Source organism: Triturus cristatus, chromosome 10 (assembly GCF_964204655.1).
Source record: "Triturus cristatus chromosome 10, aTriCri1.1, whole genome shotgun sequence".
Lineage (NCBI taxonomy): Eukaryota > Metazoa > Chordata > Amphibia > Caudata > Salamandridae > Triturus > Triturus cristatus.
The window spans coordinates 805,015,020-805,034,993 of record NC_140593.1 but is presented as its reverse complement, the minus strand read 5'-3'; positions in this window follow the sequence as shown (position 1 = coordinate 805,034,993).

Here is a 19,974-nt window from a genome sequence, read left to right as displayed (position 1 = left end):
TTTCCTCCTTGTATCTAGAGGTGAAATTCTTTTTGGGGTTTCAGTCACAGTCTGAAGATTTGGGAAATCTAAAAATGAAACATTCAAATCACTCTTACTAGTTTGATCTTCTAACATCACTATCTCTTTTCTAGCACCATTCTGTGAAACTGTCACATTTTGTGGTTTTGGTGCACCACGTTTGTCACCATACAATGGAATAACAGGACCAATAGTTACTGGCACTGTCAATGCTTCAGCATTCAACCTAACTGATTTATTTTCTGAATTATCTCTTCTTTTGTTTTATTCAATGCATCCCTTTCCTTTTCTTGTGATGCTCGGATGACTGTTGGATCATATAGAATTTGTGGAACCAATGGCGTTCCCATCATAGGGGCACTTGGAGTTGTATCTCTACCACTTTCTTGATAAGGCGGAGGTCTTTTGACTAGAATATCTTCCAACAACTCATCATCAGATTCATCACACCCTATTTCTGTCACACCTATGTGTTTCGTTTTTCCCTTGCATTTGCTCTCTTCTTGATCCTCAGCCACTAATACTGGATATAAACCCCCCGTTACTGCAGCTCTTCTCCATCTTTTCATTTGATCTCCTCGAGTGTCGAATGAGTATCTGGGTAAAAATCCTCTATTTATTCTTCTGCCTCCTCTGTATTTCTCTTGTTCAATTGCCTCAACTTCCCATTCTTCCAAAGCCTCATACTGTGTTAACCTAGGATTTGGTTCTAATGAATTCATCCTGTTTCTTAAATTCTGAAGAATCCTTACATTAAATGTACCATGGTCTGGAAAAGCTAGAACACCATCACCTTTCGTATATTCCACCCAATTTTCCAACAATACACAAGTATGATATCCACTTTCCATCATCATTTAGGAAGCTGGCGTACTAGGAGGTGGCTTAAGAATTCCCTCCCTAGTTACTAGGTGCTTATCCTTCTTAAAGAAATTCTTGGTCTTAATAATCAACTTCATTCTCTCGTTCTTGTAACTTATCTAATTCACTTGATAAAATCCCAAAACTCTTCAGAGTTTTCATGAATCCTGTTTGCTAACACTCGTCCTATTCCAGCGCGACTCACACCAACAATCTAATCAGGCCTCACTAAGTATCCCCTTCTGCAAACAATACCAGCACAGTACTAGTCTACTGATCAATCAGAGCTCACAACAAACCCACTTGTCTGACCAATGCCAGCGCAACTCTTTGTGACGTCAGTGCTGCTCCTACCACTGACCCTCCCTTTACAATCTGGGCTTTTCACACGCCCGCTGTTTCAATCAATACCAGGGCGGCTCTCTGTGACGTCAGTATGACTCCTGCTTCTGACCTCCCTTCACAAGGTAATAGGACAATGTATTTTCTTTATTTTTCTTTAAAATTTCTGTTTGTAACAACGTGAAAACAGCGCTACTCTGTCTGCTCCGCTAAACCAAAGATAGTTTCTTCACTCGCTTTAAAGAGAAAATACTTCCTGTCACTACGAGTAAAAACCACTGTTTACACTTCACTTAAGCTCAGGGAGGACCTGTCACTCCTCTAGGGATACTCCTCCTTTGGGTAAGGCCAAAGTTTCATAGGCGGCCCCTTTGCTGTCATTCACACTCTACTCTTATACGATATACTCCCTAATATAACACCTTCAGCCCTGCGTAGCTTTTAGGTATTATGACAACAGACAAGTAACCTTCTGCAGTGTGATTTCCTTACCACACTCTTCTAAATTCCGTTCCAGGTATTCCCAGGTATCTCTGTACCTGTACTTTCAGATGACATAGAATACAACACTAACTGTTGGTGTTAAACATATAGGTAATATTCAGAAATCAATATTCAATAATCATTAATCACCAAATTAATCAATAATAACCATTGCTCTGCTACTAGAAAAACGGATCCAGCGAGAGGCCAGGGACGAACACCTCACAATCAAATGAAATATTCAATGGGCCCATATACACAATCAGATTTCCTGGCTGTTTCGCTGGGGGTCAAGTTTTGTAATTTCACTTCAATCTTTCATTAGTTAACTCTCTTTTAGACTCAAATTTATTTGAGAGATTTATTCAATGTCTAACTAATCTTCACAGATCAACACTCTTCCTTTGGTCGATGGACCATTAGTTGAGTAGTTGATGGTGATATGAACAATTAACTAACTAACTTACTGATCTCAATTAATTTGATCTAAATCTCAGTCATAAATAAATGCTCATTAATACAAATTCACAGTGCAAACACCATTAGCTTTTCATGGGAGAGAAAATTCATTTAACAAATACATTCAATTCACAGACTCATTCAATACATCGATGCATTAAGAGTGGATAGATGAAGAGACAGAAGGCATAATAGATCATACATTTGCAAACGTTATGCAAGTTTGAGACAGAATAATAGTTACCCAATAGTGATAACAGAAAACCAACTCTCTGGCCAAAAAGGGCTGGTGGAGGTCTCCTGATTAAGAATCAGACCACAAAGACTACAGGACAGGCTCAGGACAGGCAATACTTACTAAACTTCTCTATAGACCGGACGCACCGGGGCGCATCCCTCACTCACACTCTCTCCCTCCTTGATATTCGTCCGGAATCTTCAATCTAATCAGGTTGTCATTCAGGTATGAATCTTCTCAGTCTGTTCTATCTTTTCCTCATCAGCTCCAGCTCTCGCCTCGCTCTCTCTCTCAGCAATGCCGATCGATCGATCGATTCATTCCTCAACACCCTTTAAGTCACACTAGTTATAGTCTTTTTTTCTGCATGTCCTGTCCTCAAAAGTTACAAATCTTGATATAATACGAACTCTGATCGGGCACAGACAGGGGAGTTGTCATTCACCTCATGCTGACATATTTAATTTCATTAATACTCTTTTGTCTAACAAACCCTTCCCCTTTAGCTCATTCATTATTCGGTCTTATTTCCTTTCCCATATATCTATTGTTGCAAATCAAAATATCATTCTGAATACAGTTCCACACTTGAGAAGAGGTTTCACACGTCCTTTCGTCCTTGGCTCTTGGCAGCGACACGGTCAGCGGATCACATTATGACTTCTATGCGTAGCTTGCTTCTATTTTGCCGCCATCTTTTTCTCTTGCATGTTACAAAAGGCCCAAACGTACACTATTAGCAAAGGAATCATAAACAGATGTTAATTTCTGAAATGTGTGATTTTCACTGTTCGCCACCCACTTCTACTCTATCCCATGTTAGTCACGTTACTATCTACGTAATTCTAATTCGCACATGCGCAAAAGTGTTTTCCAGTTTAAAGCAGGTTTTAGTCATGTTGCATTTTATTTTAATTAATAAAGCATGCATAAAGCTCTTTTCCCACATGTAAATGTTGTTCATGTTTATTATTTTAGTTTCTTTTACTATTTCTAAAAATGAGTACTGTTAATGAGGGATTTCTCCGAGCAAGTTTTGTTTTCTTAAATCCTTGCTCCATCAAGTGCAGGAGGTCCAGCGTAGTCTGGAGGAGTGTGCTGACCATCTTGGGTGAGCCTGCCTTCAACAGCCAGTCGTCAAGATAGGGGAAGAATGACACCCCTGATCTCCGCAGATGAGCTGCATCCTCCCCTTCACCTTGGTGAACACACAAGGGATACTAATAATGCCAAGGGGGAGCAGAGCAAATTGAAAGTGACCGGAGTCTGTGGATAGGCAAGAATGGGAAAATTAGGATATGCATCCTGCAAGTCCAGCGCTACTATCCAGTCTCCATGGGTGACAGGACTTGAGCCGGTGTGACCATTTTGAATTTATTCTTTTTCATGAAGAAATTTAGAGGGTGCAGCTCTAGGATAGGACAAAGGCCCCTATTTGTTTTGGGCACCAGAAAATAGCAGTATTAAAAACCACAATCTACTTCTGATGCCAGCACCCTCTCTATGGCTCCCTTGGCCAAGAGAGTGATCACTTCTTGACAGAATAATGAGATGTGATCCTCCTTCAGCCTGCCGCAAGTAGGAGGCAGGAGTGGAGGGGTAGTCACAAAGGGAAGGTAAAGGCCCCTTTGGAAAGTTTGGGGGACAGGTATTCGACCTCCAGTGGTGCAGGTAATGGGGGTATCCACCCTCCTAGTGGTTGCCCATGATGGTCAGAGGGCATACTTAAAGGGTCTTGTAGACTGTAGCTGCCAGGAGGTGGTGGACTGGCCCAACCTTTCGCTACCTTACCCATGAAGGCCTGTGGGTGCCATGACCTCGAAAGACTGAGAAATGTTCTGGCCGTGGCAGCTGGGCAGTTAAAGATGTAGCTGGAAACCCCTTTTGTGGCCACTTGTTGCTGAGGGGTCATGGAAAGACCCAAAGACCTACCTTAGCACTACTCTCCTTGAAGCTCTCCAGTGCAGAGTCTGCCTTGTCTACAAAGAGATGGGAGCCATTACAGAGCATGTCCATGAGCGAGACCTGGACATTGCCAGAAAACCCAGTCGTCCTCAGCCAGGCGTGGCACCACAAGACCACCAACGAGGAAACTGCTCTGCCTAGCGAGTCAGTCGTATCCAGCCCACAGTGTATGGCACACTGAGCTGCATCTCTCCTGTCAGCAACAGCTTGAGAGAGTATGGCTCTGCCTCCTATGAGACCATAGGAACTACCCTGCACAACAGAGTCCCAGAGCGAGTGGGAGTATAAGCCCGAAAGGCATGCAGTGGTGACTAACTGCAGAATCAGGATGGAAGAGAACATCCTTTCCCCAAAGTTCCAGCCTCTTGTGTTCCCTATCTGGGGAAGTGGCAGGGAATGCACTAGGATTTACTTTGGAGGTGGAGGCTTGGAACACCAAGTACTCCGGGATGTAGTGTTTTGTGAGTAAACTGGGGACCCCGTGGGTGGACCGGTGACAGCGGACAATCGACCTATTCACAGGAGCCCCTGTATAGGGCATGGCATAGGCCGTGAGTAGGACATCCATGAGAGCTTTGTTGAAATGGAGTAGCTATTTGGATGGGGTGACTCTCAAATGAAACACCCCCATCAAGACATTTGTCATGACAGCCACTGTGGGCAGCTGAAGGTCTAGGACCTCAGCCACCCTTCTCACCACCATAGCAAATGAGGATCTCTCCTCCACAGCCATGGTAGGAGGAGAAATATGCCAATATCTGGAGAGTTGTCCAGTCCACTGGCATCCATAAGAACCTCACACCAGGTGCCCTGGGTGATATCTACGGGCTGGTATTCATAAGGGTCCAGTGGCCTCTCTCAATCATCTCCAAGTCCTGGCCAAAAGGAATAGGGCACTACCTCCAGCCTGGGTGGTCTGCCCCCAATCAGCACCAGATTCAGTGCCAGACAACACCCATCCAGCTCCGTGTTGGAGTCCGGGATGAGTATGGAGACTATCAGCAGAGGAGCTGGCAACGGGAAGGTCGAGGTGTCTTAACCAAAGCCTCTCTGGATCCATCCATGGATACAAGGGGTCCGACTGGCACAAGGGGCGAGCCTGCCAGCGGAAGACCAGTAGGCACTCCTCCCTAGCCCACAGGGCCAGAAGGTTCTCCATTACAGACGGGCCACCCAAATATGAAGTGCATGGTCAGTCTGGGTCCAGGAAACTCAGGGAGGAGCAAAGACCGCCCTTGCGCAGGCATCACCGCGGAGCCAGGCCTCGAATGACGACAATTCCTCATCTTGACGGGTGACTTCTACAGACAGTGAGAAGTTGAAAACCTCTTCATCCTCATACTTCTTGTAGTTGTGGGACTTGCTCAATCACCCAGACAACTTTGACTGTGATGATGAACTCCTGTAGGGGCTTTGTGACTGATCCCGAGACTTTTCTCTCTACCGGTATCGCGATTGTCGCAATGTCGCACGTTATGCAGCAAAGGAGCTTGAGGGACTGCTCCCTGAATGTCTTGGGGTGCATGACATTACAATCAAAACAGGTTCTGGTATAGTGGTCAAGCTCGAGGCACCAAAGACAGACAAGGAGGGAATCTGTCTCCAACATTTGCTGGTGACAGGCACCACAGGGCTTGAAAAAAGCCTTCCTTGTGGACATCTCTGCCGCGCCAGAAGACAAAGTCTCTAAAACAATAGTCAATAAAAAGGTGAAGAAGAGTCAGTCTTAAAAGACTGGGAGTAGCTCTTCTCTGAATCTGTGCTGAATGGCCTGGAAATAAAAGAACTGATTTTAGTGCACTGCGGTGGTGCCTATATAGGCAACATGCACGTCACTTCCTGCGTGATCGACGCCGTTGATGCCAAACAGGGCCGAGACACCACCCACCGGCATGCAGGGTTCTGTTCACTAAACATTACCGGATCCGGTCTGACACCTGGGGATTGTTCTAAGGTAAGTAATCTGCAGCTATATGTTGTAGGAGAGTAGGATCTGCTTCTTATGGTTACCCCCACTTTTTGCTGCTGTAACACTGTTTTTCGACTTTAGTCTTGCTGGGGCCCTGCTATTCAGGACCCCAGCCTAGCTGCTTCCTCTCTAAATATATTACTAGTACCTTAGGTACACCACAGATTGGATTCTGAGGTGCCCTTATAAGTCCCTAGTATATGGTATACTATGTACCCAGGGCATAGGTACCCCAGAGGCCTACCAGGGGCTGAAGCATGTTCTATGCCACCCCTGGAAGCCCTCCAAAATGACCACAGGTCTGCTACTGCAGCCTGGGTAAGGTGGTGCATGCACCCCTTACAGAGATATAGGTTCACTATATCTCACCTATCACTGCACATAGAAACCTATCAGTCACCCCTATGGCAGGCCTTATCAATCCTGAAGACAGGGTGCTTGATTTTGTGTGAGAGGGTGCCCATGCATGAGCAGAGCCCATCTGCAGCCTTCGGAATCCCTTCTCCAGGGTTGTCTGTGATGCAGCCTGACCATATACTCTTAAGTGCAGTATAACCCAACGGTAAATACTAACTTTGGACTGGCTGCATGGAAACATGCTGTGTGTGGTGTCAAACGCCTTGAAATCATACCCCACACCAGTAACTGGTGTGGCAGTATGATCCCACTCTTATAGAGAGAGAGAGACATGACAGCACCGGTATACCTGGTACCAACTTAAAAGAGCCCTGGCATCACAAAATGGATGCTGCAGCCACAGACACGAGTCTGGTCTCATGCTGCTGACCGAAAATCCAGCAGGGGAGGCCTGGACAATAAGTTTCCTGTCACAGGGAGGCGTCACCACCTCCCAGACAGGCTGTGTATTGGGGCTGGGTGGGTGCACTCAGAGTGCTTTGAGGTCCTGCACTGGGGGCACATTTGGTGTCCATGTGCATAGTCCAGTTCAAACCGGTTCAGGGGTTACCATCCCCTGCTCTGGCGCGAAACTGGAAAAAGGAAATGGGTGTAGCCACCCCTCTTTCCAAACCCTCCCATAGGTGGGTCCCCTGAGTTAGTCCAACCCCTTCCTTGGGTATAAAGAAGGAACCTCTGTAACCAGAACTTTAGATATCCCTGGACGAAACTCTGAAACTGAATCCTGGAACTTCGATGATCTGTTCAACGTCAGATGACTGAAGAATCTCCCTTGTAATAAAGGAGTTACTCCCCTGCTTGGCAGGCACCAAAGACGCATCTGTCCGGTCTGCATCTTCAAAGCTCCCACTGGACGCCGAAGAATTTGCAACACCAGAGGTAGATTTACAGACTTCCCAGAGGCCGAACCAAGTCCCCAGAAAAGCTGAGACCCGTAGCCCTCGTGGGTACCGTGGAACCAGAACCCCTGGACACTGTGTACATTTGCAAGTGCATCAGCTTCTCGACGTCTTCTGAGGCTGTGCATTGGGTTACTTGTAGCCCAGACACCGAGCAGAGAATCCACTGAAAATTGTCAACCCAGTCACTCTGAGTGACCTGTGGGCCGCCATTTTGTGATTCCACTCGAGGTCCCTTCGCGATCCCTGGTCCATCAACTAGTGGGTCCCTGTGAAGGTAACTCTGACTTTCCTTGGGCTTCCCTGGTTGCTCCAGATGTGCCCTCACTCCTCCTCGCTGGGGGAGTCCCTCGGACCTTGCTGGTACGCACCGAAGCATCTTTCTCCTTTCTGCGGGGGTTGCTGTTGCCAAGGCTTGTTGTGTCCAATCCGGGCACAGACGCTGCAGCACTCGACATCCTTCATGGGACAGCTCGAATCCAGCTCCTGGTCATCCTCGATGCCTTCTGGTCCTCGTGGCTGAAGAGTCAAGCTTCACCTTATTCACCTGAAACACCCGACATCAGTGGGCATTTGTGTATCGTGCCCCTGGTCACTGGCAAGTAACCTAGACTCTGTCCCCTCTGCTTTCAGGTTCTTCGCATATTTGATCCAGGCTTGGATCTCTTCAGACACTTCGCATCTTCCCGGCAGCAGCACTTCTTCGCCAGCTTCCATTGAAAACGACGACGCAACCAGACACCATTTGACACCTATGCCCCCGGCTTCCCTGGGTGAGGTGACTCAAGTGCTTCAGTGCTCCTGTGGGTGTTGAGCCTAGAACTGTCTACGTCCAAGAGGGTTTCGTCCTAGTCCATCTCTAAGTGTCCTTTATATTTAAAAATCTAACCGTGACTTTCCCCATAGAAGCTAACGGGAGCTCGCGGCTGTGTTCTCACACTGCACATGGCCCCCCGGGGTCCCCTGTGCCACTACCTTGAGTGGTTCCTTGGGGTCCCTGCGATTCTACAGGCTCTAGGCCTTGTGTCTAGTTAAGTCGTGGTTCTTATACTACTATTTAGTATATGGTTTGGCTCGCCCCAAGGGCCTAATGTGTATTTCGTGCTACTTTACGGTCTATTTGAAGTGTAACTTATGTGCTTTTGCCTCTAGCCTCATAATGAGACTAGAGGGGTGTATTTAGTAATCAATACATATATTTTATATATATACCTGGTGTGGTCTCCTTTCATTTAGCCACTCAAGAGATTATAGACTGGTAAAACAAGCTGCTTTACATTCCTTCAAGACATAGCCTGAAGGCTGCTCTCCATAGCTACCACTAGGATAGCTTTCAATAAAGGTTGTCTTTAACCTATCATCAATAAGGGGTTGTTTGGACTGGTACAAGGTGCCCACTATAACTAGTGGACAGCATATACCAGGCCAACTTCTCACATATGTCTCCATCAGATACACTTTATACTACATTTGCTGTAGTACTTTAGAAATGGACCATGCAGAAAATTCTGTGAATTACTTCATGTGCAAAACACACAAATAGAAACTCCACTTTATGGCATTACTTTCAATATTACCTTGTAACTCAGCTCAAATGTGGACGAGGGTGTAAACCAATAGGATACCCGTCTTGTTATGTTCTCCTTTCTGAGACAAATGAAGTAATATATATCCACTTAGGGAAAGTGAGAGAAAAAAACGACCCACGCACATTCTCCCTATCAACACACATCACATCAAGGGTACAAGGGTCAAAGGATGAGATGAACAACTATTTCACCTCAAATCATCTGCAAGTATACAGAAAGATATGGATAGGTCACTTCACCCACTGATTGTAGTGGCATGCTTCATCATTGGTGACCTATGCATACAAAAGTAGGCGAGTACAACCTTGGTGGACTCCATCGCTGTGTGGGATTTCTGATCATTTAAATCAGATAATAGCTGGGTTCCCGATAATATTATAAAAATATCTAAGGGAAAACCCCTCAGGTTTACCTTTTAATGGTGGGGTACCCTAGATATGATTCAAACTGTAAAAAGTGGATGTAAGATGGGTTACAAAGAATGATCCATCCACTTGAACCTACTGAACATATTTTTTAGAGTTCTGCTCTGCCCATATGGGTAATTGGTGCTCATCAGGGTTTCACTCAGTTTAGTATCCCTGCCTATCTAATGTTAATTCCATGCATCACACTAAGAAATACAGACTTTTGGTTAAACCTACTTGTTTTGGGTTATCACCTGTAAAGATCTTTAAAAGAATGTTGAGAAATGTTTGTTTTACTTTTTCATGTTGTAATCAGCACCTCAAATTCACTGGACACTGCAAAACACACATATAAACACATGCTCCAAGTGCTTAGTGGTAGGGCAGTCAACAAGCAGAAATGTGGAAACAGGACATTAATCTACTGTAGAGTATTTAATTAGTCACAAGGAGTCTGTATTTAAAAACACTTGAAGGATTAATGTAGGAAGCTGGCTCTTTATGCGATATATCAACAATCTGAAATATTGTGCAGAGTCCAGGGGGTCCCTTATGAGTAGACAGGGGCTTACTCTAGCAATCTCAAGGTGCTCTGTTAGGGGCACTGTGGTTGAGCAGCCTTAGGCTTAACTAAGAGGAGTGCAAGACATCTGCTAATACACACAATGATCAATAAATGACACAAAGCTCAAGAAGGAGATCCACACCAATTTCTAAAATTAGTAAGTATCTTTTCATATGTTTAGGCATCAGAGAGAAATTGTTCAGGTAAGTAAGTTTTTCAATATAAATGTTCAGTTCACAAAGTGGACACTGCAATTTTTGACTTTTGCAATGTTATCCTAAGCAAGGAAGAACAAGTTATGCAAACAGGTATAGTACGGCGACGTATGCAACCAATCTCCAAGAGTTAAGGTGAGTGGTGGGCAAGGCCCAAGACAGCATTAACAGTACACCACCAGCGGCACTAGGCTAGCCGGTTGCAGAGTGCAAAACAGCGTCGGTGCCCAATGTTATTCTTTGGAGATCTGTGTCTGTGAAAAGAGGTTGAAGTCTCTGGCTAGGAGAAAAATGGGGCAAAATCAACAGGGGCTCATTCACGATGCTTGGGTACAGGGGGACACCTTTGGTCCTCTTCTCCATTGCCCAGTGGCGACGGGTGCAGACGTGTCCTTAAGTGTCAGGTTTTCCCAGTTGAGGGAGCCTGCATGCAAAGGCTGCAGGCGATGGCGGAACATCCACGAGGGGTGAAACCACAATGGACTCCGGCTCTTGTTGGCACCACTAGCCCACGTTGACTCGGGCTTGGAACGATGGGTGCAGTGCTGGCTTCAGGTGTCGGGTTTTGGTGATTCCAGAGGCCTGAGAGCTCTTTCTTTTGGAGTTAATGCAAGATGCAGGGAACAAGTCCCTTCTCTATGGGAGATCCTGGTTCTTTATCGAAAGCAGACAGTCCTCCCAAGTTTCTGGAGTTAACAGCTGCAGGACGAGTCGGCTTTGCAGCAGTTTTCAATGAGGGTTGCAGGCGGGCTGGCAGGGCTGGTACCAGGTCAGCTGCTTCTTCTCTCCCCTCTTGGATTTTGCAGCTCTTCTGAGTCCTCTCTCTTCTTAGGTCATCAGGATCTGCTTCTCTGGTGTCAGGGACTCGCCTAAATACTGAATTTAGGTGCATTAGGGAAGTGTAGGGTAGTAGCCAATGGGCTACTCAACCTTGGGGCCACTACTCCCCCTATATGACCACTTCCTTTGGGCATAACCCTGTCCCAGAATTCCTAATTACGCTATCACAAAGATTGTCACATGGCCCATAGGGACATTGTTGTCCTCCCTATGTTAGAGTGAGCACGCAGTAGACTGCTGCTTTCCGCATGTTACTATATGTGTTTGTTTTGCAAGTGCCATTCTGAAACTTTCACATAAGAACATACAGTTGTTTTCACACTTTGCAGGTTCCTGGTATTTAGTCTGAGCATTGCGAACCAGGTTGAACATCAATGTCCCTTGTTATTCTGTTCTGGTCAGGCACACCTAGACAAAACACTCTGATGGAGCTGTTGTTTGGGAACACATACTTGGGTCTTATTGGAATATACAGATAGGTGGCGCACACTTGGTAAGGGAACTTTTCCAGGGAGAAGAACATTACAGCACCTATGATGTAGATCTACCATTTATAGACTGGGGTATGGGGTCTGCTGATAATGTACAGAGATCTTCTAATATATATAGGCTGTCCGGAATTCGGTTTTAACCGAATCTGACCGACAGTACACTACCGGACGAAAATCAGCGGACTCGGTTTAAACCGAGTGTCACTGATTTTCGTTGCTGTTACACCACTTGGCCACTTGATGGAGCCAAAGCATTATAAACTGTGGTGCCTGGCGCCGAGGTGTCAAGGGAAAACAGTGCATCTGGGCCGGTCAGGCACACGGGGAGCTATGGTGTGAATGGCCCAAGGGCAACACCAGGCCCCCTGCCTGGCTCACATGGGGGGAGAGAAGCTGTTGTGCTCTGCTGCCTTACTGTGGCCGGCTGCACCCGAGTACTTCACAGGTCTTTAAAAAGACCATTTACTTAACAAGGCTTTGATGTTGTTAACAAAGGAGTGGGCGACGGGGGTGGGCACCGGGGAAAGAGGCGGCATGCTTACGTTTCTTGCACCACTCGCGGGCTAGTCATATCTGGTCTCTCACTCGTCTCCTCTGGCTCAGCTTTTTCCTCGCCTGCAGCTTTATAACCTCTCTCTCCTGACGCGCGCTCTCTCTCTCGCTTGTGTTTTGCCATTCCGTCTCTGCACAGTGCTCGCTCTGTTATAGTGGCGGCAGGATGGCTCAGTGAGTTAGACGGTGGTCTCATCTGCCAGTCACAGGTTGTACTCCAGCCAAGGGCAACGCAGGCTTTCGTTCGTCTCAGATTGGTGCGTTGTAATCATTAAGCGGGATAGCATCTGTTAGTGTTACCTCTTACAAATGCCACGAAGCGCTACGTAAAAACATTATTCATTGCTTACAACTATTATTTAAGTTGAGTAGACACTGTATGAAGTGCAATATAAAAGCGCGTTATTCAGTGGGGAAATAATAAGAGCAGTGCCTAGATATTGTTGGAGGCGTTTGAAATGAAACTTATTGTCAAGTTAAGCTATAGAGACCCATAATGAGTGGGTGGTGGCAAACATTTGCCACGCATTTCTTGGGGTGTCCCTCACTTTAAAGTTGAATAAAAGCGCGTATTATACCTTGGTCAAAGCAACAACATTTATATAGCACACTCTACCAAGTGCCTTGTTTCTCGGCGCTCAGAAAACGTGTTATGACAAACCAGGCGCGCAACACCCATTGGACTCACAGGGCTTCAGCAACCCCCCTCCCCCCCTCCCCCCCCCCCCCCGTCGTGTGTGGCAGCCCGGGATGAGACACCTTCCCGGGCAAAAAAGCAGCCGCACCCGAGCACTTCACAGGTCTTTAAAAGACCATTTGCATGTTAATGAGGCCTCGCTGTTGATTCACCCCTTCTAAGAGCCCCCGCAGCTCCACTCTGCCTATTGCTTAAAGTTCAGCCCCCCCCCGAAATTTTTGCTCAGCCCCCCCCCCGAAATTTTTGCTCAGCCCCCCCCCCCCCCCCGAAATCTGGCTCTAGTTGCGCTTCTGTGACAAACGAATTCACTTTTAAAAAGATGATATGTTGAGTGAAACATTGGACTTTCAAATCGCCCACAGACCTCTGCAGTAGTTGCAGCACCAGTACACCGAGGGTTCTCATGTTTTTTTCGCCTGAAGGTGACTTAGAAAGTGTGTGCTGTGAAATTAATTCTTGTGATCTTCATGCCTGCTTGCAAAAGCCAAAAGCCAAAAGCCACTGCTTAGTTAGAACTTTCACCAGCAGATTAAGTGCTGATAGCGCAGATAACGCTCCCAGCTACAAGCAAGGCCGGCTTTAGCGCTGGTAATGCCTCTCGCGATAATGTTTTTGGTGCCCCCACCAATTACCTCTTTTACAGATTGCCTCATGAACTGCTATCCCAAAAGGGTTCTCTGCGACAAAAGCAACCACCCACTGAGCTATATATCCACAATAAATACGTATGATGACGTAGGAGATGCTTTCAAGTGCATGTACCTTGCAATCGGGGTAAAGTGGTGGCTAAATTAATGCTCCTCGAAGCCGTGGCTTAGGGTATGAAGGGGTGCTGTCCGAGGACGCCTCTTTACTGTTCACCCTCCCCCATCCCCCAATCTAGCTTTGACCACCTTGGCAACTCAGCCGCAGTACCGGACCCACGTGCCATGGATGGGTGGCTGACTAAATGGGCGAGCAGCTGTATTTCTTTAGCACACCCTGCGGTCTGACCAGGCCTGAACTACCGTGTGGGATTCCAAGCACTGTCTTCAGTTTTGGGGCTAGTGGCCCTTGGATAGCGCTCGGTGCTAGTGGGGAGGAGGGGGGCTGGGTGCTGCTCTCGCTCTTCACTACACTCTTCCTTTCAAGATCTCCCTGGTTTTGGGGGGCCAGTCCGCAGGTCTTGGCTGAAACTCCTGACAGGTGATGACACCTTCAGTTGTCTTGTGTTTTGGCAGTAGCCAATAGGATGAGGACGCCTGCTGGCTGGGAGGGCCCCCTTTTCTACTGAAGCGAGTATGTGCTTCCACAGAGCAGGTTTTTATGAGGGGGGGGGCACATTTGTTAGGTCTATTGTAGAGCTCAGTGGGCGCTCGACTGCATAATCACCCATCTAAGCAGGCTATTATTCAGTTTAAGTCCCCATCGGAGCCCTGTAGGATTGGTTAGAGGGGGTGGGGGTGGCTGGGTGAGGCGCACACTGATTTTAGATAAGACTAGAAGATCATTTTACGAGCACACAACTATCTCTTATTGGCCTTAAATTACTCCGACCTCAACTCAACTTTGTGGTTGTCTTGTCCCTTGGGTTGCATTTTATCGAGACTGGTCGCCATTTCAATCGTCTGTCCCATGGGTGGGTGGGGGGGGGGGGGGGGGTGTCTATTCAACATGCTCACCAGGCAAGCAGCCCAGTCTTTGGCCTGCGGATCGAACTGATCTCCAACATGCACACTGGGCTAGAATGGTGTGAGGATTACAGATCTGTGCACCATACACACTAGGCCAGCATTTCACCCTTTGGTGTGAGGGTTACACAGATTTGTGCAACATGGCACCCTGGGACAGTATTTCAACCTGTGGCTCGCAGGTTCCATCGCTCTCCACACCGTGCACACTAGGCCAACATGTATCCTGTTTAGTCTGCAGTTTACAGATCTGTGCACCATGCACACACTACACCAGTATTTCAACCTTCGGCTTTCATGTTGAAAAATTCTGTGCTATTCGCACACTGGGGAAACTTGCAACGGTTACGAGTTTAAAGTTCCGGAATAATTTTGTAAAACTGTTATTCCGGTGGAAAAGTCTTCGCAAAGCCCAACTTTTGATAGTGAATCACTTACAGGAAAAACACATGAGCTAAATCCTTCTTTCCAGCAAAGTTTTCCACTCTTTCCGGCAGTCACAAAATGCAAACGTTACATTGCTCCTCAACCCATATATTTTCGGAGGGCACACAGCTTTGCTCTCTGGTGTACCAGAGGGCCGCACTGATGCCTGCAGGGGGTGTAGGCTGGGACAGTGGGGCTGTAAGGTGGGTGTAGGGGAAGCAAAGCATGTAAATCTAATTGCTGAATTGAATTGCCCAATGTGGAACCATAAAACCTGGGGTCCATGCCTGCTTCCCCCCAGTTGACCACATTGTGTGATCCTAGGCTAGTGATACCCAAAGCAGGGCCCGAGGACTGCATGTGGCCCTCCTACCTTTTACATGCGGGACCCTGGTCTACAGCTGCGCTGGGCTGCTTTTTATTAGATTCAGCTCTAACATTAAAAAGATGTTGATTAGATAGGTAAGCATTTTTTGGAGGTTATTTGAAGTTTAAGAAAGGAATTAGCACCGCTCAACTTTAGGAACATCCACATTTTTACAGCCATCTTGCAGCAAAAGTGTAAAATGGTCTCTTCAAAATTAAAGTGTATTTCAGAACTGTTTCACTTTAGTACATCAGATTATATCAGTGCACTGAAGTCTTGTTAGGTCTCGCCTACGCAAAAAAAATCAAGTGCAATAACAAAGCCCCAAATACTTATTATTTTGTTTTGCTAGAGGAAGTCTTTTTCTTAACCCCATTTTTTTGACTTGAATATGCCCCTTCGGCCACACTGCAATTTCATCTTAGCATTAAAAAAAATTCTCTATGTATATTTATTGACAAACACTGGGTGACCAATTCACGCTTTCATTTAAAACAAGCATTTGCAATGCAATAGGTCTCGCATTTACGCGAGTTTGAGCTGTTGACATTGCAAATAACAATGCCTTTTATTTTTGTTTTCGTTTTTAAAACATAAATAAAAGGCTTTGTCATTTACAATGCCAATAGCTTAAATAGCTTAAACTCGCATAAATGAGAGACCTATTGCATTGCAAATGCTTGTTAAATCTGTGCAGCAGAATCAAAGGACAATGGAAAGTATTTCATGACTGAATTAACTTCTGAAATGTAGAGCAGTATACAATTTCTGAAGAAAATGGAAAAAGCAATAATAAGAGCGAAGCGTCACATAAACACCGGTAAAACACTGTTTCAGTTGATTTTTTTGGCGCGAAAATGAGTAACCACTGAAAAGCACTGTTTTTTTAAGGTATGGAAATCACTGGAAAACACTGAAAAAACACCACCAGAATTTACCAAAAATAGAAACTGAAAACAGGAAAGCCTAAATATATAATAATCTTGCTTCTACACAAGGGGAGGAAGTTTAGGCTATGCTGTCATTCAACATGACAGCTCCTTTTATGATTTATGGACTACTTGCTATGCGGACCGTATTTGTGTTCTGCATTTTTCTGCTGATTGTGGCACGTATACTGCATACTAGAGCACATTAGTTAAAATAAATATTTGACACTGGTTTGTGTCTCCGTCACATCTTATTGTGGACGAATACAAGAGTTAGAGCGAAAGGGTGTGTTTTGCAATCTCGATTCCTGAGAGAGTCGGGAGTGTTGTGTTCTGGGGTGTCTAATCACTTGCTCCTCTGTGAGTGAGTGAGGGGCAAGTGAGACACTATAGCTAGTCGGTCCCAGGCTCATGGGTGGTAGGATAACACGGTGCCTACATAGTAACGCATAGTTCCGTGTTTGTACAGAATCCCTGCAACAAGAAGGCTACTTGTGAAAAATCGTGTCGATCTCAGTTTAGCCCACCTTAGGGGTAGTACTAGCCTGGGTGTAGCACACCTACCTGACAAGCTAATTTTACCGCCTGTTAAGGTGCCAAAGGGGGCTCTGGACAAGGAGGCCGGTTTCCTCTCCTGTGAGGGGGAGCCAGATTCGCATTTCAAAAGCGGCAGCTCTTTGAAGCTTGCCGGCCTAGACAGGCTAATCAGCAGTTCATCCTGTGGGAACGGGTGTTATACCATCTTCCCAGAAAGGCTTTTGTTCAGGGCCTTCTGAGAGCAGAGGCTCTTACCCTAGGAGGTCAGAAGAGTGGCTCGGGTGGAAGAAACCAGTCAGGGAGCACACCAGAGGCTGGTATGTTTTTAAGAGCACGTCTAAGGTGCCCTCTGGGTGCATGTATTGATAAATCCATCACTGGAATCAGTGTAGGTTCATGAATACTAGATGCTTAATACCAATCATCCCTATTTTCAGTAAAATCATCATGTAGCTGGGGAAATGGCTTCCCTGTCCATTTGCACTGGTAGTAATAGGACTGGCCAGGACAAGGGCATATCTGCTCATGCAGGTATGCCCTCACATGTACTGTTCAGCACCCTGCCTTAGGGCTGCCAGGCCTGCTGTAGGGGTGACTTACTGATATCACATGCAGTTTTAGGGGACATGGCACACAGGGAGGTGTGACATGTCGTGTTTTCACTTTTGTCCTCACCAAGACACGCAACCTATAATGACAGCCTTGTATGTGCTTGGTGAGGGGTCTCTTCGGGTGGAACAATTAGTGCTGCTGCCCTTTGAGACACTCTTTAGTATCTCAGGCCCTAGGTACCAGGATTACCATTTACTAGGGCCTTACAGAGGTTTAGGTAAAGGTTTTGCCAATTGGGGAAACAATTATACAGTTTTGGGGAAAAGCGCAGGCACTGTGGACCTGGTTAGCAGGAACCCAGTGCACTTCCAGTTGAAATCATATTAGTTACCAGTCAAAGAGTGGAGGTGACCTTGTCAAAAAGGGCTACTTCTCTACATAACCAAACAAAAGAGGATGGAACTAACCTTTCTCAAGAGAGTTCTCATCTTCTAAATGCAAGAACCTGGAAAGGCCACCTTTATTGTCACGGTCAGTCTCAGGTCTGTGTTCCACTGTGAAGTCCATTCCCTGTAGGGAGATCAACCACCTTAAGAGTTTGGTGTTTTCACCTTAAATTTGCATTGCAATCGGAGAGGCCAGTGGTCAGTATGAAAAAGGAAATGAGAGACAAGGAAGTGAAAGCCAAAAAAGTATGGCCTCAGTTTCGTTAGGGACCAAACCAAAACAAATGCTTCCATCTGGTCTCTGGGGAGTAACCCCGAGCAAATGAAAAAATCAGGTTGGTGATGGCCATTATCATTGGTCTGGGAGAGGACCGCTCCTATCCCATGTTCAGTGGCATCTGTCTGAACTGTGAACTGCTTTGTATAATCTAGAGCTTTTAGAATGGGTGCTGATCACATTGCTTCCTTCAGAATATCAAAAGCCCTTTGACAGCTCACTATTCTGTTAATTTTCTTTGGCATCTTTTTGGAGGCAAGTTCTGTGGGGGGTGCCACAATAGTACCATACTCCCTCACAAACCTCCTGTAATACCCAGCCAAGCCAAGGAATGCCCTGACTTGAGTCTAGGTGGTTGGAGCCAGCCAGTCCAAAACTGTCTGGATCTTAGGCTGTAAGGGTTGCAATTGGCCTTCACCTACAAGGTGGCCCATGTATAGAAGAGAGCCCTGCCCTATTTAGCACTTGCTTGCCTTGACAGTGAGGCCAACACATCTCAGAGCCTCAAGGACCTTGCCATGGTGGATCAGGTGATCCAGCCAGGTAGAACTATAGACAGCGATATCATCAAAATAAGCTGCACTAAAAGACTCCATCCCAGCAAGGACTTTGTTCACCAGCCTTTAGTCAAAAGGGTATAACAGTGAACTGAAAATGCCATCTGGGATCGAGAATGCAGATTTATCTTTTGCTCCTCGGGTCAGACCAATTTGCCAGTATACCGAAGTCAAATCAAAAGTAATGAGGAATTTGGCTGCCCATAACCAGTCAATGAATCCATCTGCCCTTGGGATAGAGTGTGCATCTGCCTTTGTGACAGCACTGACCTCTATAGTCCACGCAAAAACTCAATTCTCCCTTTCCATCCTTGGGGTGGGGGGGGGGGGGGTGAGGTTTGGGGACTAAGACCGCTGGGCTAGCCCAGGAACTTTCAGAGGGCTCAACTACTCCTAACTCCGGCATCTTGCTGACCTCAGCTCTGATGTTTTCCCCCACTTGGCCAGACAGTTTACTTTTGGCAGACAGATTGTCACCAGTGTCCACATCATGGGCAGACCAGATAGTCTGACCAGAGGTAAGGGGAAAGAGCTCAGCATACTGCTCCAGGACATGCCTGCAGTCAGCTTGCTGTTGGGAAGAGAGAGTGTCTGAAAAGATCACTCCATCTACTGACCCATTTTGGGACTGCTGGAGAGGAAGACCATCAGTATTGCCACATCAGCCCTATCATAGTAGGGTTTAAGGCGGTGTACATCGATGATGCTTTTAAGGTTTCTGCAACTGCCAAGGTCCACCAGACAGGTGGCCTCCCCGTTTCTTTCCAGGATAGGGTAGCAGTTGGAGGCTCAATTAGACTGAAAATATCAATACCTACCCTTTCAAAGAGAACCCCAACCACTGGAAGTGGAATTAAGGGGGTCTTTGGGTGGCCACTTCTCTTGCCACTGGCTTGACAAGTGGCACAGAGCTGCAAACCTCCTCCACCTTCTGGGACATACCAGACAAGTGGAAGTGGGTGACTAACCTATTCCAAGTTTATACCTGACCAAGATGCCCAGCTAGGGGGATGCCATGGGCCAATGTGAGGGGAAACTTTCTGTACTGCTGAGGCACTGCAGCTCTCCTAGTTGGACCAGGTTTGAGGTCTCTGGCCTCAGTGTGAAGGAGTCCCTCATCTCAATATATCCCGTGGGAGCCACTGACATCTCCCTGTTCCTTTTCAAGAGTGGGACATGTCCTCTGCCCCTGGCACAGATCTT